The 24,054-nt window shown below is 34.9% G+C and overlaps 1 pseudogene; it reads right to left on the reverse strand.

Moving 5' to 3' along the window:
• Positions 1-5,106: 5,106 nt before the first annotated feature.
• On the reverse strand, positions 5,107-5,220 carry LOC139846228 (small nucleolar RNA R71; annotated as a pseudogene).
• Between the last annotated feature and the right edge of the window lie 18,834 nt (positions 5,221-24,054).

Below are 24,054 nucleotides of genomic sequence, written 5' to 3' on the forward strand. Positions count from 1 at the left end.
TAATGAACTATTAAGTAATTTTGTTATTATAAAAGATAACATTTAATAACTAAAGATTTTCATTTTGAATATATATAGTATATTGTATATAAATGATTCAAACATATTTTACCAACGTTATCAAAATATTAAATGTACAATGTTATACTTTGTAGTTAATTGTTTAATATACATAATTAATCATCTACTCAACATTTAAAACATGATTTTATATATATGGTAGTATACATATATACATAAATATAACTATATATATATGATTTTATACATAATTATTATATTATGTATATGTAGAAATTTATAATATATCTATGATGAAATAATGTACTATTTTAATAAATATATATAATACTTACATATATAAAACATTTATATTTTTCATAATTACATACATAAGTATAATATAATTAGTATGTAAATAAATATTATAATATATTTATATTAAAATGCATAAATATATAATATTCAGTATATGTTACAATACATATTACATAATCATTAAATATTACATAATAATAGATGATATTAATAAATTAAATTTAAATACAAATATAGTTGTTGTAGTAATGTTATTTGTATCGTCAAATATCAATATTTGTATTCATAATATCACTTTATATCATATAAAGATGAAATTGGATGTATAAATTAGATTATTATTACTAATATTATTATTATCGATAAAATATTAATATTATCATAATTAGTATGGTATTATTATTATTATTATCATTTTTACAATTATTATTATCATTAATATTATATTTATCATTATTATTAATTTTATTAATATTATTAGATATTAATAGTATTGTTATTATATATTATTATTATTAATTAAAAAAAAACAGTAGGGATCTATATTATACGCGTGACCTCTGTATCCTTTATCTCTATTATTATTATTTTTTTTGTTTCTTTCCTGCTCCCAACTCGTGAACCTGTGTTGACATTTTCTCCATTTTTTATCAACCGATCTCTATTATTATAACATGATTATGTATAATTGCAAATCAAATAAAAAGGAAATCCAATGGGATTAAAGAGCACAGCGATATTTTTTTTTTCTTCTTCTCTGCACGCTCCAATTTTTTTTCCTCTTAATTCAATTTCGAATAAAGTTTCAAAATCTAAAAATGCAGAAAGGTTAGGAATCTTTCTTTGAATCTATCTGCAAAATCTCAACTCTCAAATCTTTATATCGATCTTGAATTTTGAAGTCAAAGTTTAGTTTAAAAAAAGTCAACAATTGTTCTTGAGACAAATTCGCGTTCGTGTATATGTTTCTGATCAAATTGACGATTCCAGTAGTTTTTATACATGTTTAGAAAACTATTTCGTGTTATAAACATTATCTATAATGTTATCTATTACGAAATCAATTTTTTTTGTTTTGTTCCAAGAACCGACGCTGCAGTAGGCCTTTAGTATTTTTTTTTTATTTTAGAACCCAAATTATTTTTTTTTCTGTAATGTTTTGAAGCTTTAAAGGGAACCCCGATTTTTTATTTTTTTTTGGTTATTGATGTTTTGTTGAATCCATGAGACTTGTGGAGAAGAAGAGGAATAGAAGAAAAACAGTTTATATATAAAATTTAAATTCGATATTAGTATAGAGAATCAAAATTGGTGGGATGATCGAGAGTGTTTGCATGTGAGCATGTGGTCACGAGATCGAGTCCAGAGGACGGTAGTTTTTTTTTTTTTTTTTTGAAACTCTTTTCATGTGAGGTAGTTTTCTTTTCTAATTTTATTATTGTTATTATATATTAATTATTATTAGTATTATTATTATTATTGTGATGTGATTGTTTTGATTGTTATTGTTATTGTTATTATTAGTATCATACTTGTTATCATATTTGAAAGTATTATAGACATTACTATTATTATTATGATAGGTATTAATAATATTATTATTATTATTAGTAATAAACTTATCATTTTAGTATTTTATCATCATTAGGATTATGATTATGATTATCATTATTATTATTATGAAAGAAATAAAAATATATTATTATCATCAATATTAGAATTTGTACCGGTTTATAAATAATAGTATCATCAGTACATTTACAATTAATAATATCATATTTATCAGTATCATCATTAATATTTATTAGTATTATTATGATTATCATTTATCATTTTATAAATATTAGAACCCTTATTATTAACATAAGTATGGTATTAGTATTAATATTATTTTAGAGTTATTATTATTAGTATCATTAACAGTTATCATTTTCATTTTTTTTGCTATTAGTATTATCATTATTAATAAAATTATTATTATTATTATTAGTAAATCATTATTATCTAAATTATTATTTTAACAAATAAATCTTTTGTACACTATATATATACTTATGGTATATACTAGGATTGTATTAATAATTCACATAACAAACTAATAAAATTTCATAAATACAATACTAACCACAAATATATGTATATAAATATATTAATGTCACTATTTATATAAACATAAATCATTATAGATATATATACATAAAATAGATATATATATATATATATATATATATATATATATATATATATATATATATATAATATAACTTAAAATATAATATAAGTATAGGTTTTAAAATAAAGGTTAGAATAAATTCTACAAAACTATAATATATAAATAATACATATTAATAAATGAAATTTTGTAACTTACATTATACGTATTAATATATACACAATTGATATAGGTTCGTGAATCCGAGGCCAACCCTGCATTGTTCAATGACGTCATATGTATTTTTACTACAAAATACAGTATCGTGAGTTTCATTTGCCTTTTTACCCTTTATATTTTTGGGCTGAGAATACATGCGCAACTTTTATAACTGTTTTACGAAATTGACACAAGTACGTGAAACTACATTCTATGGTTGGATTATCGAAGTCGAATATGCCCCTTTTTATTAAGTCTGGTAATCTAAGAATTAGGGAACAGACACCCTAATTGACGCGAATCCTAAAGATAGATCTATCGGGCCCAACAAGCCCCATCCAAAGTACCGGATGTTTTAGTACTTCGAAATTTATATCATGTCCGAAGGAGGATCCCGGAATGATGGGGATATTCTTATATATGAATATTGTTAATGTCGGTTACCAGGTGTTCAATCCATATGAATGATATTTTTGTCTCTATGCATGGGACGTATGTTTATGAGAAATGGAAATCTGAAATCATGGGGTCTATTAAAATGATGGAAACGATTGTTTAAGTTAAACTAATGAACTCACCAACCTTTTGGTTGACACTTTAAAGCATGTTTATTCTCATGTATGAAAGAAATCTTCCGCTGTGTATTTGCTCATTTTATAGATATTACTTGGAGTCATTCATGGCATATTTCAAAAGACGTTGCATTCGAGTCGTCGAGTTCATCAAGATTATTATCAAGTCAATTATAGTTGGATATATTATGAAATGGTATGCATGCCTGTCAACTTTCGATGTAATGAAAGTTTGTCATTTCAAAAACGAATGCAATGTTTGTAAAATGTATCATATAGAGGTCAAGTACCTCGCGATGTAATCAACTGTTGTGAATCGTTTATAATCGATATGGACTTCGTCCGGATGGATTAGGACGGGTCTTCACACATGTAGGTGCCTGGCCTGGGTCACAAATTGTCTCAGGTGAAATATGGGCATAAGGAGGCGCCTGGATTTGGCGCCCGTGCGTAATTTGCGCCCGGTGAGCATAATTTACGGCTGGAGCTATTTTTGGATAAAATTTGAGGCTGAATTTGAGGGATTTAATGCTTGGGGGTTACCCTACTTCACCCTTATATAATGAAAACCCTAGGCTACGAATTTATATCTTTTCTATCAGTTTTAAGAACATCAAACACACAAAAACACACCATCAATCATCATCAAATAAAGATTCAAGCTAGGTTTTAAGGAGTGTTCATCATGCAACTTCAAGAAGCAACCATGAGCATCATCACCAACATGCTTGGCTAGTTTTTTTTACTTTATTCCTTCCATGAACAATTGATACATGTGTTCTTTTCATTCAAGTTTATGTGGTTTGTAATGTTATAATACTTATGTCTTTTGAATTGTAATATTATAAACCAATTGTTTATTGATCAATGCAAGTATTATTGATTGTGATTATTTCAAGTTGAATTATAGTGATTTAACATTGTGTTCTTGATCCAACTTAGTGTTAATTAGATTAAGGATAAAGACATAGTGTCTAGGTTGCATGATTCAATCTCAAGATAGTTAGAATTGATAAGCCTAAGAAATCTTATCTATGAGATTTGATCAATACTTGATAAGCATAATACTTGCTTGAATGAATGCATGTTAGATTGGGATTGTGAAGGGATAAAGGATTTTAATCAATTGATTACAACCTTTTTCATTTAGCTCATTGTTTATGCTCTTAAATAGTCAAAGTTTACATTTGCTTAGTAATTGTTAATCTAGTCTTTACTTTAGTTAATTTTAGTTAATCATAAACAAACCAATCTTGAAATTGCTTGCTAGTTAACCATAACTTCTCGTGGAACGAATCCTACTTACCCTATCTAAAGTAGAGTAATTAGGCTATTTTTGACCGGCCCTTCGACGCCGATCAAATTTTGGCGCCGCTGCCGGGGAAGTGTGCGCTTGATTGCAAGCTCTAATTTTATTGCTTTCGTGTTAAATTAGAAAAACCATAAAAACTATAAAACCAATAAAAATCCAAAAATAGTGTTTTGTTTTTGTCAGTTTTACGCTCGGTGTTCTTGTTTTTGTTGAAGTGCAGGTTAGTGTACGCAAACTCGGAGTTCGGGAGATCAAAATCTTAAGCCTTTAGACCCGGAAATCGAGAAATCCGCAAAAGCTAATCGAAAAGCTACAAGAATTTTAAAGGGCTCGAAAGTGGCTTCAGCATCCACTCAACCACAGTTAGAGTCACATCCGATTGTTCCACCAAACTCTCATAAATCAGATTTCGATACTGAAGAGGAAGTTTTTGATCAACGAGACGAGATGGCCGAACGACAAAGAGGGGTAGATACTTACTACCAACCAGGTGATTTTGAGGATCACTCACCCATTGTTTAACCTATAAGTAAAACTTCAGACATGCGTACGCAAATAAAATCTTTTAGACAACTACCCGGTGAATTATTTCATGAAGCGTACGAGCGTCTGAAGGAATTACTTAGGGCATGCCCGCACCATGAGATACCAAAGTGGGAATTGGTTAAAGTTTTCTATGATAGTGTGGATTCCCAAAACAGGCAATTTCTTTTGGCGGCTAGTGGTGGGGCATTTTTAACTCGATCTAGTGATGATGAGTGGACCTTCTTTGAGCAATTAAGCAAGGGTTCAAAAACCCAAGCTTCGGTTAATCGTAAACAACCTAGTACCTCCCGGGTGAATCATGTTTCTAACTTGGGTGGTTCATCTAGGAACTTAGAGCAAGAATTAGATGATTTAAAAATGCTTATATTTAACAACCCAAACCAGGGTCTTGCTTGTAATGTTTCGCTGGTTCAGGAAGTTTGTGAGATTTGTGGAGATCCTTCTCACTTTGCATACGGATGTAGAAATGGGATTCCACTGGTGAATCAACAAATAGTGGAGGAACAAGTTAATGAAGTGCAGGGATGGAGATTTGATCCATACTCCAACACGTATAATTCGGGTTGGAGAAATCATCCTAATTTTAGTTGGAGCAATAACAATGCTCTAAATGCCACCCAAGGGACCCAACAAAGACCGCAGAACAACTTTCAAAACCAAGGGAAATTTCAGAATCAAGGCAACTATCAAAGAAACTATCAAAACCCTTATCCCAACAACCGGAACCAAAACCAAAACAATTACCAAAATCAAGGCCAAAACCAAAATCAAAACAATGTCCCACCCAATCAACCATCTAGCTCGGACGCCAATATGGACGTGTTTATCTCCGAAATGCGTAAAATAGTGGAAGTGCAAAACAAATCAATTGGTGCATTGGCTAAGGAGATTGATAATGTAGCAGAAAGTAAGGGAAATCGGGAGCCGGGTACAATTCCAAGTTATACGGTTCTCAATCCAAATCATAAGGACCAGGGAAAAGGACATAGTGTAAACATGGTAGGAACCTTGCGTAGTGGAAAGAAGTATCATAACAAGGTTGGTGAGAAAGAGGTAGCTCAACGCGATACAAGTAAGTCTCCTATCGTTCTTGATGAGGAGGATGAGGTAAGTGAAAATATTGACCATGGGAAGGGGGTGGAAAATAAAGGACCCCTCTTTAACGAAATTGGGAAGTTGGACATGGAGACTAATACCATTCCATTCCCCGAGGCTTTGGAGTCCCCAAATCAATTCCCATATGGGAAAAAGAGACCGAAAATGGATGATATGTGGGAGACATTTAAACAAGTAAAAATAAATATTCCACTTATTGATGCAATCAAATAAAATCCAGCATATGCTAAGTTTTTAAAAGATTTGTGTGTTCAAAAGCGTAAACTCAACGCGTCGTTGCCCAAAAAGGTAAAATTAACTGAAAAAGTGAGTGATGTAATTTCGGGTTCACTTCCACCTAAGTTTAAGGACCCAGGAACACCTTTAATTTCCGTTACAGTTGGTAATGTTAATATTAAAAAGGCTTTATTGGATTTGGGGGCTAGTATTAACATACTTCCATCGAACCTTGTTGACCGATACGAATTGGGAACTTTAAAACATACAGATATTCTCGTCCAACTTGCGGATCGGTCAATGAGAACTCCACGGGGTATGTTGGAAAATGTGATTGTGAAAGTGGAAGACTTTTATTACCACATAGATTTTATAGTTATGGACACGGAGACCACCTTTAGGGATACCCAACCGACGATCATTCTTGGTCGTCCATTTTTTGCCACAATTGATGCTCTTATAAATTGTAGAACCGGGGTTATGGACATTTCTTTTGGTAATAAGAGATCACGGATTAATATTTTTAATTCATTACATACACTGGATGTCCAGGATTGTTTTTTATTGGATACTAACCACGAACAGGTTCAAAAGTATGCACCGGATGTGAAAGAGAAAGAGGAGGTAAGAAAATCTAGTGAAGGGGGTATGACAAGTGAATTCATGGAATCTCAAATAAGAACTAATGCAGAAATTTTGATGAGTCAACAAGAGTCGATACAAAATCTTGAGCGAGAATTGAAAAATCTGAGTCAAGTTCTTGAAACCAAGTTGATTTCGTCTATTAGCACCACTTGTTCATTACCGATTAAAGAAACCGTGATGGCAGTATCCACATTTGTTGGGGTGGATGAAAAAGTTTCTAAATGTGAAGAGGATGAACATTTGGTAATCCCGAAGACGATTAGGCCTTCCCGACCACCATCAATGAGAAAATTAAATGAGCAGGTATCTAGAGATAACATAATGGAGAATTGTGTTGGGAATGTATCTGTTGATACACTTGAAAAGTCTGAAGAATCAGATGAAAAAGTAGTCAAAGTCATGGGGAAAACCGTAGAAAAACTCGTTGAGCGGTTTGGAGGTCACAAGATCAAAGTGAATAAGAATGAAAAGGTGAATTCTCTAGTTGATTATGAGGTGATTTCCAATTTAGAGGATCTTGAAGGGCCTAAGTGTGGGGGAGATAGTGAAAACCCGCCACATAGTTCTTTGAGACATGATAGTGAGTGTAAGGAATATGTGGATGACCCGGTGCTTGATCGTTCCATGAGGAAATTGCATCGACGGGTCCATGATGCTAGGAATAGGGGTGATGAAAGCTTAATCAACCGTCTTGTGTGTAACTTGACTCCTAAAGAAAAAGATAAATTGTTTAAGTTAATGCATGTGGCTAAGGAGAATGATGTGTGGTTGGATTCTAAGATGAGGAAAGTTAGAGATAGTGAAGGTTCTCATAAAGTGAGGGAAGGAGGAACCTTCTACAGTCCTGGAATTAGCTAAAGTGGAGAAAAAGTCGTGTGCACGACTCGAAAATAAAAAACTGCACAAACTTGTGTAGAGTTTGTAAGTCTTCTTTATTTTATTTTTATTTTTAGTTTATTTCTATTTTATTTTTATTTTTAGATAAATGAACTTTGTGGGTATGTTCACTGCAAGCCCTCACGAGACAAAACTCGTCCACTCGAGGAAATCGGGTGGTTTAAAGGCTTGTTGCACATGCTAAGTGCAATCGTGAGCCCTACGAAAGTGGATAGTTAGGATTTTACGTTTTTCTTTTGTTTTTCTTTTCTAAGTTGTAATGGAAGGATTGATGTAATCAAATGGAATGCATGAGGATGAATCAAAATGGTGTGCAATGGTTATTAATGGATGGTGAACGTGCAAGTATCTCGGTAGTATGTAATAATTTCTTTTCTTTTCACGCAAACATTGAAATATTCTCAAAACATGCATACGAGGGCGTAGCATGATGTAAGTGTGGGGGAGAGGGGAAATTAAAATTTTTTGGGATACATTACTTTGGTTTGAAGTTTAAAGTGAGTAAAACATTATGATTATTAAAATTGAACAAAATTTTTATCATAATTTTATAACAAACCAAGTGTGATTTTTGCGAAAAGAGTTGAAAGAATAAGTGAAGTGGCATGGTATTAATGGGTATTAAGAAAAGTTGGTTGTTAGAACCTAAATTAAACAAGGATTTTCAAAGTGGTCAAGCTAAGAAGTAAAGTCTTCTTAGTTGTGTTATTAAGGTGTTTTCAAAAAGGAAGTAAAGTCTTCCAATTTATGTTTCATAAGCACTTTTAGTGCAGCTTTTTACCCATGAATTGACGAAAGTGAAAGGTACAAAATGTCATTTTCTGTTCATTCACATCTTGTTTCGATACCGGGAATAAATGCTAGTGCTTGAACTTGTTCTATGTCGCTATCCAAAACCAGGATTAGCTGTGGATGACACTAGCCATACCCGCAGTTCGCTGCAAAAACAGCCAGTTTAGGGGCTGGATAAATATTCCTAAACGAGAGCCATGCTTGGGGCTAAAACCACAAAACGAGAGCCCGATGGATCCAAATCCATAAAACAGCCAGTATAGGGGCTGGATAAATATTCCTACACGCGAGCCTTGTTGGGGCGTATAATACCGCTAAAAATAGAGCTAGATGGGGCTAAATCCACAAAAACTATTTCTCATTATAAGTCACGTGGGACTTAAATTCCACGACCCTTCGTCGATTGTCCACCCTGCTCCGAGAGTCACCGGAGGAGTTGTTGAGGCATGAAATGAGTGCCGTGATCCTAAAACACCGGGAGAACTAAAAAGGGTGTCTTCGGACACTCTGGCACACTAACCTTTAAAACAAAGATGGAATTAACGGTAACGCTTCTAGCCTAACAACTAGAGCGTAGTATGTAACTTGTACCATGGTTCTCTTATCTAGTTCATATGGCGGATGGCTCTCACTTGATTTATGTTTTATTTGAAGAACACCAAGTTTGAAGTTTTGTTACATTTTTGAAGTATGTGTTTGAGATGAGATGTTCATATAATCGGGAAGTTAAAGTTGGTTAAGTGAGAGCCATGTTGGAAGAATTTATGTTTCACATTGAGTTCAAGACGTTGCGGTTTTATACAGTCCTTTGAAGATTTATCAGTTGTTAAAAGCTCAATTAAAGGTTCGAATTGAAGATTTGAGTTTGAGATTGTTTGAGGACAAACAATGATAAGTGTGGCGGAGTTGATCGGTTCATAATTACCGATTGTATTTGATATTAAGAGATGGATTTTACGCGTGCATTTGAAGTTTAAAAAGTTGTTTTATAAGGTTTTCATGATGGGCAACAAGTCAAGATGAAACGCGAAAACGGGGGTTAAAACAAGGAAAAAATGCGAAAACTGGAACCCAGCCGCAAGGAGGCGGCTGGTGGGCGCATGTAGGCGCCTGGCCTGGGTCACAAATTGTCTCGGGTGGAATATGGGCATAAGGAGGCGCCTGGATTTGGCGCCCGGGCGTAATTTGCGCCCTGTGAGCATAATTTGCGGCTGGAGCTATTTTTGGATAAAATTTGAGGCCGAATTTGAGGGATTTAATGCTTGAGGGTTACCCTACTTCACCCCTATATAATGAAAACCCTAGGCTACGAATTTATATCTTTTCTATCAGTTTTAAAAGCATCAAACACACAAAAACACACCATCAATCATCATCAAATAAAGATTCAAGCTAGGTTTTAAGGAGTGTTCATCATGCAACTTCAAGAAGCAACCATGAGCATCATCACCAACATTCTTGGCTAGTTTCTTTTACTTTATTCCTTCCATGAACAATTGATACATGTGTTCTTTTCATTCAAGTTTATGTGGCTTGTAATGTTATAATACTTATGTCTTTTGAATTGGGATATTATAAACCAATTGTTTATTGATCAATGCAAGTATTATTGATTGTGATTATTGCAAGTTGAATTATAGTGATTTAACATTGTGTTCTTGATCCAACTTAGTGTTAATTAGATTAAGGATAAAGACATAGTGTCTAGGTTGCATGATTCAATCTCAAGATAGTTAGAATTGATAAGCCTAAGAAATCTTATCTATGAGATTTGATCAATACTTGATAAGTATAATACTTGTTTGAATGAATGCATGTTAGATTGGGATTGTGAAGGGATAAAGGATTTTAATCAATTGATTACAACCTTTTTCATTTAGCTCATTGTTTATGCTCTTAAATATTCAAAGTTTACATTTGCTTAGTAATTGTTAATCTAGTCTTTACTTTAGTTAATCATAAACAAACCAATCTTGAAATTGCTTGCTAGTTAACCATAACTTCCCGTGGAATGAATCCTGCTTACCCTATCTAAAGTAGAGTAATTAGGCTATTTTTGACCGGCCCTTCGACACCGATCAGAGAGTCAAAAACCGGATCATGTTATTCTTGATGATGTTTCTCTTGATGATCTTGCGGGTTCTTGTGGGAGTTCGGGGAACAATGAATTGCCGATTAATGGTGATGGGTCGGATCTTGAGAATGATGGGGATGGTTCGGATAACGGAGTTAATTCCGAACATAGTGCGAGTTCTAGTGATGAGGAGGCTACTAATGAAACTGGTCCAACCATACCGGTTGCTTTTATACTTAGATGCTCGACTAGAGTGCCTAAACCTAATCCTAGGTATTCTCCATCAATAAACTACTTGCTCTATACCGAGAATGGTGAAGCCGAAAGTTACTTTGAAGTAACGAAGTCCAACGAATCCATACAATGGGAGCTTGCTATGAAAGAAGAGATGGGGTCACTTGAGAAGAACAAGACTTGGTCACTAGTAAAATTACCTCATGATAAAAAGGCGTTGCAAAATAAATGGGTGTATAGAATAAAGAATGTGATGGATGGCAAGAAGAGGTACAAAGCATGGTTAGTGGTTAAAGGGTTTCAACAAAGGAAAAGGGTTGATTACCAAGAGATATTTTCACCGGTGGTGAAGATGACTACTATTCGTTTGGTACTTTCGTTGGTCGCATCCGAGGACTTACATCTACAACAACTAGATGTGAAGACCGCATTCCTACACGGGGATCTTGATGAAGAGATCTATATGAGGCAACCCGAGCGCTTTGAGGTAAAGGGTAAAGAGAAGTGTGTTTGTATGTTAAAGAAAAGTTTGTATGGATTGAAGCAAGCACCTCGGTAATGGTACTTGAGATTTGATGAGTTTATGAAGAAGTTGGTTTTGTAAAATGTGAAGTGGACCATTGTTGTTACTTGAAGAAATTCAAGTCTTCTTACATAATATTATTGTTATACGTTGATGACATGTTGCTAGCGGGTTCCGACATGTCCGAGATCGATAAGTTGAAAGATATGCTTTCAAAAGAGTTTGAGATGAAGGATCTTGATAGTGCAAAGCAAATACTTGGAATGAGTATTGTGTGTGATCTTGCTAAAGGTGTTTTATACTTGTATCAATCCAAGTATATTGAGAAAGTAGTAGAAAAGTTTAATGTTGATAAAGCAAAGGCTCGTACTATGCCTTTGGGTAGCGCGATAAAGTTATTGAAGAATCAATCACCTAAAACGGAAGAAGACAAAGTGGAGATGGAAAAGGTTCCATATAGATCGGTCGTGGGAAGTATTATGTATGCCATGGTTTGTACGAGACCGGATATAGTTCATGCATTGGGAGTTGTAAGCCGTTATATGTCTAATCTGGGGAAAGATCATTCGGAAGCGGTCAAATGGTTGCTTCGTTATTTGAAAGGTACTTCTAGTATGGGATTGTGTTTCACTAAGGGCAATGTTGTACTTAGAGTTTATGCTGATGCAAATTTAGGTGGATTTGGTGATTCGGTTAAGAGTACTACGGGATATGTGTTGATGGTTGATAAGACGGCGGTTAGTTGGATGTCTAGACTACAAAGGAGAGTTGCTTTGTCAACCACCGAGGCCGAGTACATGGCTATTGCAGAAGCTTCTAAAGAGCTTGTTTGGTTGAAGAGTTTCTTGTGTGAGTTGGGTAAAAGACAAGACAATTGCATCTTATATTGTGACAACCAAAGTGCAATCAATCTCGTGAAGAATCCGGTGTTTCATAATCGTATGAAACACATTGATTTGAGGTATCATTTTATTCGAGAACGTATTGAGAATGGTACTTTGATATTGGAGAAAGTTCTTGGTATGAAGAATCCCTCGGATATGTTTACTAAGGTGGTGTCAATGGACAAGTTGAGGTTTTGCATAGCCTCAACGGGTCTTCTCATGAACTAATGAGAAGGAAGTAACCGACTAGGGAGATAGAGAGATAATGATTCGATTCTAACAAGAAGTGTTTAAGACCTTGTATTGATAGTCTGCTTATCCAGTGTATGTGATAGGAGAGTGCGTGTCCCAAATGGAGTTTGGCGGTAAAGGGTGCTTTGGCGATCTTGGTTAGTTTGATGATATGATGGCTTGACAATGTGAGTCATGGTTTTGACTATCTTCAAGTGGGAGAATGTTGGATGTGAAGGATATCAAAACAAATCGAATGAAGAAATTCAAGAGGAGAGGCGCGCCGCGGCCTTAAGAGGCGCGACGCGGCCCAATACATAAACAGAGCATCAGATTCGAGAAACTTCTGTCCAGGATTTTACCTTGGAGGCGTGGCGCGGCCCCATATAGCTGCGGCGCGGCTCGTCTGACTGACGTTTTTTTTCTTGTTCTCCAAGGTGTTTCCTTTTTGTTTTTGGCCTATATAAGCATCCTATTGTGACCCTCATGTATATGCACGAATTATATCAATTAAATCTCTTTAGTTAGTCCGTGGAATAAAGTAATCGACATTCGATTACATATAACCACGTTAAATCTCGCGTTCTTTAATTTTTTGTTTTATTGTCTTTCGTTTGTCGAAGTGGGTGATTAATCTCAGTGATTAATCGTATTGTTTGGGTCCTATAATCCTTATATTTCACGTTCATTTGAAAAAGATTCCAAATATTGTCCCTAAAAACTTTCCTGGTTGGTACTAACCAATCCAAACGACATTTTCCAGATGAAATTTCGTCCAAAATGATATATATATATATATTGAGACGAGATGTCATCCGAAAAGGATAGGGTATCGTCGGGAAAGGAGTTGTTTCTTGTAGTGTCAATACGAATTGCCTATAAAAAGAATGGTTAGATATTTTTCATGGTTAAAAGAATTATATTAATCAAAACTATGAATAGTAGTAGTTGACATGCACCCTTCGCTATGAAAATTGTTTGCTCACCGCCTTCCTTTATACCCGGAAGGTATTTTACCGAGTAGGTTAATTGACCCGCGTCGCAATCCTAAAACCATGGATTTTGTTGTGGGTGACGCTTTCTTTCTCCATTAAGTCACGTGAGACTTAAACCACGACCCTCCTTTCACTTGTGCATCCTATTCTTAATAATAAACATTGTTAATTTCAGTACTTGTGATTTTCGTGCCACTTTCCTAAACACCAAGGGATAGCCGTGCATGGCACACCCACTTCTTACCCAATGTTACATCACATTCATGGCCATTACACTGATGATTTGATAGTTTATGCATTCAGGTTCGAGTCGGGAACTAAAGGTTGAAAGTCAGAATTTTTCAGGCCAATTTAAGTTTTCATTAGCTCGCAATCGCGAGATTTCTATGGCATCTGGACTCCCGGTCGCGAGGTTTTTCAGTTGCGATGATATGAGAAAGAGATCACGAGAGCTCCGGCGACCTCCGATCAACCTCCGATGATCTCAGACGACGATCTCCCGGTGAGATCTGGGATTTAGGAGGTGTTAATGGTCGTTTTTGACCTTGGCCGTTGTTTGTTCCCCTTTCGGTCGTCAGATCTATGGCGTCAGAGCACTTGCTCTGGCGTGTTTTCGTCGAAATTGTTGCCGGTTTTTTTTCTTTCGTTATTTTCCTCTTCGTTTAGGTCTTTTGTTCAAAATATGGTGTCTTTATGCTTCTTGGTTGCTGTTGTGTTTGTACCATCGTCGGCTGGTGGTGTAGTGGCCGGAATCCGTTCGGATTTCCAGTGGCCAGACGTGGTTGGTTGATTTAGGGTGGGTTTGGTTTTAGGTTAGCTGTGTTGGTTTCGTTCCGCTCCATTTCCCCTGTCGTCGGTTCTGGTTCGGGTTGGAACAACGTTGTTGTTGCCGTAGTCGACATTGTCGATATCGAAAAATGAGGTTTTATGGTGTGGTCTCTTGAGGGCTTTTCGACCGCCCGTTTGGTAGTTTGGTCTGTATTAGGCAGCTCCTTCGGTTTGCTGTCTCATGGGAGGTGTTCTTGAGTTTCTCGGTGGACTGAGTTAGCTGGTTCGCTGATGATCGGATATGCACTTTGGTTCGGGATGGTGCAATTGTAGATCGGGTGGTCTTTTCTGGGCCTGGCCGGGTTTGGAGGGATGTATATCGATAGTTCGGGTTTCAGCAGGGTGGCAGTTGGGTCGTGGTTATGGTCTCTAATGTTCGTCAAGTTTTATTAGTGTTTGAATCGTTCAATTTCAATTTCAATGTTTGTAGGTTTTGAGTTTATCATGATCAACGATGTAATTTGTATCCTGCTGATGAGTCCCTGAGTCCTGGTAATTGGTAATGCCATTGTCGTCAATGACAAGAATGCTTCGTGGAGGATTCTCTAAGAATGAGTCAAACTAGTTGTTAGTAAAGATTTTTAACACCAAAAACAAGTGTTTACAGTTAAACCAGTTGTTAGTGATGATGATGATGATGATGATGATGATGATGATGATGATGATGATGATGATGATGATGATGATGATGATGATGTTTAGTGTAGAGGCTACTTGCAGGTTACTTATAAGTTATACCGGAGTAACATATTAACATTCATAAGTGATGACTTCCAGTTGCCACGAAAAATGTGTATGATATCCATTATTTTTTCTTGTAAGCTTGGATTACTTTTTTACTGCATAAGATTCAATGCCCTTAATATCAGCTAGACAACACGCATGGGTAACTTGTTATCACTTTTAACCTTGAATTTGGAAAGATATTTTCATATGACACATCACACTGTTTACTTTAAACTATCAAAATAAAAGGTCATATGTGACGTGTAATCAACCAAATATTGCAATAAGTTAAGAAATGAAAATGGAAGTGGCACAAACATTGAAATGAATTACATACACAGAAACAGAATACACTTCTGCTATAAAGTGTCCCATGAAAAATTCAAATGAGTTGACCTAACCTTATTAGTAGTTTTTTATTTTGTTCACAAAAATTATCATCACAATCATTAAAAACATGAAGTTTCTCTAACATCTTCAACATCTGCATATAGTTGAAAACGGGTGGATTAAGATCATTGCGCCAATTCGAGTATATATGTATATTTTTTGATTGGCTTCAACACAACATATAGAATATGTATGTGTATGTATATGTTTATATCTACCATACGCAAACACCTATTCAGTTTGTGATTTGAATTGATTGATTGGAAAAGAACAAACCAAGTAAATTTCAACTTGAATTGAAGATATATAGTTGTAAATGAAGACCAAGTGGGAAACAATGAATGACGACACAAAAGGAAAAGCACCTGAAGATGGTATTCATAATAATGTGTCCCCTTACCCAATCATACATTCTCCACTTAAGTATGATATTTAGTCTTACAACCCATAACGTGTTGGTGCATTGATGGTGACCTGACTTTTCATTAGAGATATCAAGGGTTCAACTCTCATGTGCTGCAAAATATTTTCTTTGTGATTACTCGTACATTTCATGGACTTCGGAGGTTTCAAACGTCTATGCGTTTGAACCTCACCCGAGGGGTTTTACCACACGCGATACTCATACGAAATCTCTTGAGGAGCGGTAGAGCAGTATTAGTTCGTTCGAACCTTCGTCATTGACTCCTAACCATCGTATAAGAAATTGATATTTAGTCTTATACGTGGATACTAAAAACTTTTACTACTTATTACAATGAGTATATGCCATTTCTCGGACTCGATTCATAGTAGAATTTAGCAGTCATTCGTATTTCGTTATTTGTTTGGTGTGTGGTATTTTTGTTAGATAATTTGAACTTCTGAGTCGTGGTTTTGTCTAGTATTTCGTGGTGTTTGGTTAGGTCGATTCCTGGTTGATGGTGTGGTTTTTCATTGTTTTTTGTATTTGTTAGTTTCTTACTAATTGTGTATGTTTTTTTATATTGTAATACATATATATTTTTATTTAGAAATATAGAAAATCTAATAATATATCGAAAAATAAACGAGACAAGGGAGAAAGAGAGACTACGCAGTGCATTTGTCCCACTCATGGTTGCACACGACATCTGTAGCATCCGTTTCGGTGGCCATTGCGGCGTTTTGGTGACTAGCTCATCTCGTTGTCTAATAATTCGGTCGATAGTCGGGTCAAAGGCAGGAAAGGTCGGCTCAACGCCAGTCAAAAGTCGAAAATTCGATTAAAGTCATTCAAGTCGATCAAAATTGACGCAGTTTAGTGTTACTTTTTTGTATTTTATTAGCGATATAGTGATTATATTAAAAACTGACCAACTAGTATGGCTTTTAAATATGTGTATATACATATTTATATATTTAAAATTCAACGTCAGTCGACGTACGTCTCGACCGTCTTGACCCTGTCTCAACCCCTAAAAGTCCCGACGATCTCGACCCCATATCGCGCCCTTTTCAACCTTGGTTCTACTCCTTACTGAATTATACGGAGTACTTAATAATATAAATGTATATAAAAATTATATACTGTATATTTTTGGTGTATTATTTTATTTTTGAAATAATCAAAAACACAGTATAATATCTGAATTTTCAAAGGGTGCCTGCCAAATTACAAGTTGGTGCACTTAAAATAAATTAACTAGATTTTTAAACAATACCATAAAACTCATAATAAAGTCTAAGCAACATTTAAGTTTTAAAATTTGGATGTTACATGTAAACTATATATGCGTTTTCCACAATTCAGATACCTTTATTTGTTCTTTTGTTATATAAAAATATAATATAATAATGTCTACCAAAATGTTGCCGCGTTATTTTTGTATTTATTTTCTCGTGGTCTTTGAATTAGAACCGGTCTTCGTCAATGGTCGGTCAGTTGTTGCAAGTCCCACGTATTACTGTATAAAAATAGTAGCATGGAGATATTTGGATTACGTTGGATCGCTCAACCGGATAAAGTTGACTGGCCGGCGATTTTAATAATCCGTTTTCACTAAATTTATTATTACTGTGATATATGTGTGTAGCGGAGCAATAATTTATAATACGTATATACGCTTTTATATATTTTTCGATCACAAGTTGATCGTTTCATATTGTAGATCGACTAAATTAATATCTTAAAGTTAGCGATATTTATTTAGTTCAAAATTAATCGGAGATGAAAATGATTGAGATTCACGGAAAAATATAGTTAACATGTTGATAAATGCATATGATGTGAGCATCCACCATTTTGACTATCCTTTTTTATATAGATAGTAAACTCTGATTTAATCGATTTAAAAGATTAAAGATTTATAAATCAAATGGCTACAAAATTCATTGTTTACACAAAATTCAGTGAGCACGAGTGCACCTCCCCGCCCTTGATAAAATTTGCCCCTGATATATATGATTTTGGTAATAAGTTTAAATTTTCCTTTCAAAGAAAAAAAAAATACATTTAATGCATATTTATTTTTGAAATTTTCACCTTCAATTAATGTGTTTTTTTATATATATTTACCGAAAATTAATATCACAAATGTTTTTTAACATGTGTTATCGTGTTTATTTTGAAAAAAGAATGTTTAAGCATACCATAGTTGAATTTAAAAACTCTCATTACTTAACTAAAATCGATGGACGAACAACTAAAGTCTTATCGTCCGTCAAAAGAAAACCCTACAATGAATTCATACAGTCATCATGTGTCACAAAACTCCTTAGGTGAGACTCAAACTTATATATGTTCAAATCTCTTAGATCCATAAAATGGACAGGTAACTACAATTGAAATATTTTTTACATGGAAGTCAAATGACCTTTTAATGGGAATTTGGGTTTTCAAAAATTTGATACAAAGTGTTTTAAGAAAGTTATACATTCAATAAATGCACTTAGTGAAGATATTTTACAAAGTGTTATAAGGAAGTTATACATTCAATAAATGCACTTAGTGAAGATATTTTAGAAAAACAAGAGTTGATTTTTTTTTCTTTCAAAAAATGAATACTTTATAATGGAAAAATTGACGATACACTATCTGTCAATATTTTATTACAATGTACATGTTTGTCTAAAAAAATGGCAAGATACAGTGCCACTTCGCACGACCATGTGTTCGAATACAATCAGAGGTGTTCGAACACCAAAAAATGTGAGATGGCTCAAAAAATGCATTTTGTTCGAGCGCCTTACACTGTATTCGTACAATAAAACGTTCGAATGACGTGTTCGAACATAATACATAAAACTCAATTATTCGACAGTTCGTACTTGGTAACTGTTAGTGCATGAATCCCCAGCCGTAGATTGATTCATAGTTTGATACATTCGGTTATGTAATAATGTTTACTTGTGACTATTGATTAAGTTTGTGATTGTGCGTGCTTAATTTGTTAAACAATCAATTAGTTAAACTGCACACACAGTCGACCGAGTGTGTCCACACACTCGACTGACTGTGTTACACAGTAGACCGACTGAGAGACACACTCGACCGAGTGTGTCTGATATGCAGTATATATATGGGTTGAGACTTCTTTGTTGAGGTTACTCATCTCATTCACCCTAATCGGCAGGTTTTCGTCTCTGCCGAACCCTAACACCAAATACCACCGAAATACTTTGTTTAGGCGTCGATCTAATCTAGTAATTGTCCTAGGTTTGATCTATTCGATCCCGATACGACCCATATCTCGGTTTAACCCAATTCTAGTGTATTCCGCATCTAGGATTGTTAGCAAGCGACCTAAGATCCTTAAATCTTCGTCTACAAAGTGGTATCAGAGCTGGATTCTCTGGTTTTGCTTGATCTAAATCGTTTTTGGGTCAAATAGTTGGTGTTTTTGGTGTTATTTGCGTTTTGAACGATTAATCCTTTTTCTTACGTTATAGTTTGTGTTTTCTTTGTCAAAAAGTGTTTCTGGAGTCATTGCAGTTGTTTTCTACGTTTTGGTTTAGAGTTTTTCAACAAAAATCGATCACAAAATCGATTTGAGTCTAGAAAACCCTAAAAGTCGACCTGTATCTGTCAAGAACACACTCGATCGTGTGTGTCTTTCCAATCGACCGTGTGAGTACCTCAATCGACCGAGCGAGCTTGTTAGTCGACCGTGTGTGTATTACCAAAGCCGTGTGAGATCAATATAGTAAGTCGGCCGTGTGTGTGTAGTCACTCGACCGTGTGAGAAATACAATCGACCGTGGGAGTTTGACAGTCGGCCGTGTAAGTTAGAATACCAAAGGCATGGTGTGTAACGAAGTGCTGCCAAAATTTTGTCAGACAATCGACCGTGTGTCTTTACATAATCGACCGTGTGTCTTAGTCAATCGACCGTGTGTATTAGTCAATCGACCGTGTGTCTTACACAATCGACCGAGAGTCTTTTAACCCAGAAACTTAATTTACATTTAATTATCACTTAATTAATTAAAATGTCGGACACTAATGAACAAGTATCAAATGAATACAGTGCCTTAGTAATTGCACCAGGACTTCACAAATTACTACTTTCCGAAAATGAGTCTGGATCTACCAATAAGGTTCCCAAACTTGATAATCTAAAGGACTTTTTGAACCGGAAGGCACGTTTTATGATATATTTGAACGGTGTTGATTCTAGACTGTGGAAGTTGATAGAGAATGAGTATGCTTGGCCAAATGGAGGGGATGGGGAACCAAAGGAAACGTCGGAGTTTAATCCTACAGAGCGAGAGCAGTATAACTTGAAATGTAAGTGCTACGCGCAGTTAACTCAGGCACTATCTAAGGAAATCTTTTTCCAATTCAAAAACAGGAACAAGACCTCGCATACACTTTGGCTTGCTCTTCAATCAGCCACAGAGGGTACAGCTACTTACCGTACCACTAAGGGTAAGGTTTTGAAAGATGAATGGAGAGTATTCGCAGCTCTTCCCTCCGAGACTCTTGGGAAAATCTTAGAAAGATATCGCATTCTAGTTATAGAAATGACAGATTATGGAATAGACATATCAGATGATAAAGCAGTTAGAGTGTTGAAAGATGGTCTTCCTAAAAAATGGGACAACGAAATTGAAAAGATTCAGAACAGGTACATTGCATCTGGTCGTACGTTAACCCTGACAGCTTTTACATCCAAGCTGATGGAAAAGGATATTCAGGTTGAGGCAAAAAGGAAGAGACTTGGTACTCTAGCGGCAGCTTCAACTGTTGGGTCATTTTCAGGAGGTCATGCTCCATTGCAAACAGCTTTCATCTCAAGCAAAGCATCACAGACCTCGGCACCACAGTCAGAGTCAGGATATTTCAATGCAAAGTCTCAAGCATTGAAGTCAACTGCTAAACTTATTGATTCCGGCATTCTGCAATAGTCTCAATCACAAGTGATCAAGACAGATAATATCAAGAAGAGGCCTCTAGAACAGATTCAGGAGGATATGGCTGTAGCTGCTATCGTGGTTAACTCTTATAATGATATGATCAGTGGGCAGATAATAAATGGTCATCTGGAGAATGAAGACTATGATCAGATAAATGAGGATGAGATAGAAAGAATGGACATCCTGTATGCTATAGGTAGTGTCGTGAGACGAGCAAGGAAGTATCTGAAGAGAACAGGACAGAGCACTTTGAGTTTGAATCGTAACACTAAATTTGGGTTTGATATGTCCAAAGTGAGATGCTTTAATTGTGATGAACTTGGTCATTTCAAGCGGACATGCACAAGACCACCCAAGCCTGGTTTTCATAATCCTTTTCATAATACTTCAATTGAGGTGACTACTGGACATGCTGGTCCGACAGTGAATAAGGAAACAACTTTTAGTGGTCAATCCAAAGCTTTGACTACTACTTATGCTGATGAAGTGTGTGATTGGTCAATCTCAGTTGATACTGAAAAAGCTAATGTGGTTTTTGTTGGTAAGAGTGAAGCAGAAATAGAAGAAGAAAGGGTTATCAGGAGGAAAGCAGGATGTATAGGTAAAGATGATCCAGCTTGCACATGATATGTATGCAAATGTGACGCACGTATGAAACGGGTTGAAGCAGTAATGAAGATGTGTCTTAGAAAGAGAATTAGTGATAGGTTGTATGATAAGTTCCGTAAAGCCAATGATCTATCTGATCTTGAATTCACAACTGACTCTTCAGATGATGATGAATCCTCAGGAATGAGTTATCATACAGGAACCTGGTTTAGAAAAGAACTGGCACATTTGCTCAAGGGTGATGTTGAAGGTACTGATGAGAAGGTAGTGATGGTGACAAGTTCGGATAATCCTGCTAAAGTTGAAGGAAAAGAAGGTTATGATGCTGATTATTCAGACAGTACAAGTTTAGAGTCAGAATCAGAATCAGATACAGATTCGTAGGCCGGTAGAAAAGATTACGCATTCATGGCTAACACATCCAGCAATGACAAGGTATGTACTGATTCAGATTCTTTATGTTTAAAATGCACTGACCTTGAACAGGAAATAGCTAGACTTGAATGTGTAGTCTCTAAGCTTAATGAGATACCTGCTACCTGTGAAACTTGTCTGAAACTTAGACTTGAACTTAAGAACTTGAGTCTAGAAAATCAGACAAATAGAAAGAACTATGATGATGCTCTCTACTACCTGAATAAGCAGAAAGAGTATGTTGATGTCATTAAGTCTTTAGAAAATCAGGTAGGTTATTTAAAATCAACTATTGTAGATGATGAGAAAGTGATTCACCTGTATTTGAGCCAGATAGAAGCACTTAAGGCAGAAAAAGATTCATACAAGTTAAAGTATGAGTTAGAGAAGGCTAGGATTGATAATTGGCAGAGAATGTCATACGTGACACAAAACTTGAAACATCCCAAAAACCAAGGGATAGGCTACAATCAGGTTGCCCCACCGCTTTTAGGAGAGTTTATCAATAAACCTATTAAGAAGAATAGGGATCCGGTTGTAGAACCGAAGTATGGTAAGCCTGAGAAAAATTATGTAGAGAATAAAAGTGAGTCTGGTGAGGTAAGAAGCCATTAGATGTTATTTATGAGATGGAGTCCGACACTGATGTCGACACCAAAAAGGATGGGAAACCCTTTGTAGTTGTGACTAAACCCTTTACAATTTTGAAGAATCCAAATAATGTAGCAAATAGGAGTGAAAGTTAGAAGACTGAGAAAAGGAGTGTTAGTAAGCCAAAACAATCTAGGAAGAAAAACACTCAGCACACCCCTGTTAAGTTTGTTAAGGATAGTATTACTGTGGATTCTCAGATTGTTGATCCCAAAACTGAACCTCCACTAAAAGGTGAGGGTTCAAATTTAGGAAGGGTGACAAAATATATTCCGCCTAATCGTAGACAGACTGTTAAACAGAAATTCACGTCACCCACTCCAGCTAGGCAACAGAATACACCCCCGAGGAGACAGTATTCAACTTCTAGGCATCAAGTGTTTAATGTTAATAGTTTTGATAATGTTAACTGTTTCAATTGTGGGATGTTGGGACACAGGGCTATGAATTGCAAACCCATTTGATGTGTGCGAGGTGTACTAGGAAATAGTATTATTTTTACAACGAAATACTATTAAATACGATACAATTTTACACAAGTTATTTATTTATTTATAGAGTGGATATACCTAAACCTTGCTACAACACTTATAGGCAGTGTACCTAATCGTACAGTAGTGTAGTTTTTAGTAAGTCCGGTTCGTCCACAGAGAACTCTTAAACAAGCTTAACGCTATATTAGTTTTAAATTTATAAAAATACAAATATATATATATATATATATATATATATATATATATATATATATATATATATATATATATATATATATATATATATATATATATAAGTGATATTATTATTATAAAAGGGGGTTTTTACCGTTTAATGACCGGTTTGTCGATTTTTAAAACATTAGTCGCAGTTAAAACCTAATGTAAAATATTAAAAATAAATATAACTTAATTTAAAGCGTAAAGTAAATAACGATAATGAAATTGGGATAAATAAAAGTGCGATAAAATAAAAATGCGATAATTAAAGAGTACGATAATTAAAAGTGCAATTAAATACAATGACAATAAATAAAAGTGTGATAATTAAAAGTGCAATTAAATATGAAATAAAAGAATTATGCTTATTTAAACTTCCATAATCATGATGTTTGACGTGTTGATTTTTAGTTTATTCCCATAGGTTAATTGTTCTTTGTCCTGGATTATTTAATATGTCCATACGAATTTGTCCATAATAGTCCATCAGTCATAAATATAAAGTGCGAAAGCCTTCGTCAAATTATTCTTATTCCCGAAGTCAAATATTCCAACTAATTGGGGATTCGAATTGTAACAAGGTTTTAATACTTTGTTTAATGAATACACCAGGTTATCAAC

Source organism: Rutidosis leptorrhynchoides, chromosome 4 (assembly GCF_046630445.1).
Source record: "Rutidosis leptorrhynchoides isolate AG116_Rl617_1_P2 chromosome 4, CSIRO_AGI_Rlap_v1, whole genome shotgun sequence".
NCBI lineage: Eukaryota > Viridiplantae > Streptophyta > Magnoliopsida > Asterales > Asteraceae > Rutidosis > Rutidosis leptorrhynchoides.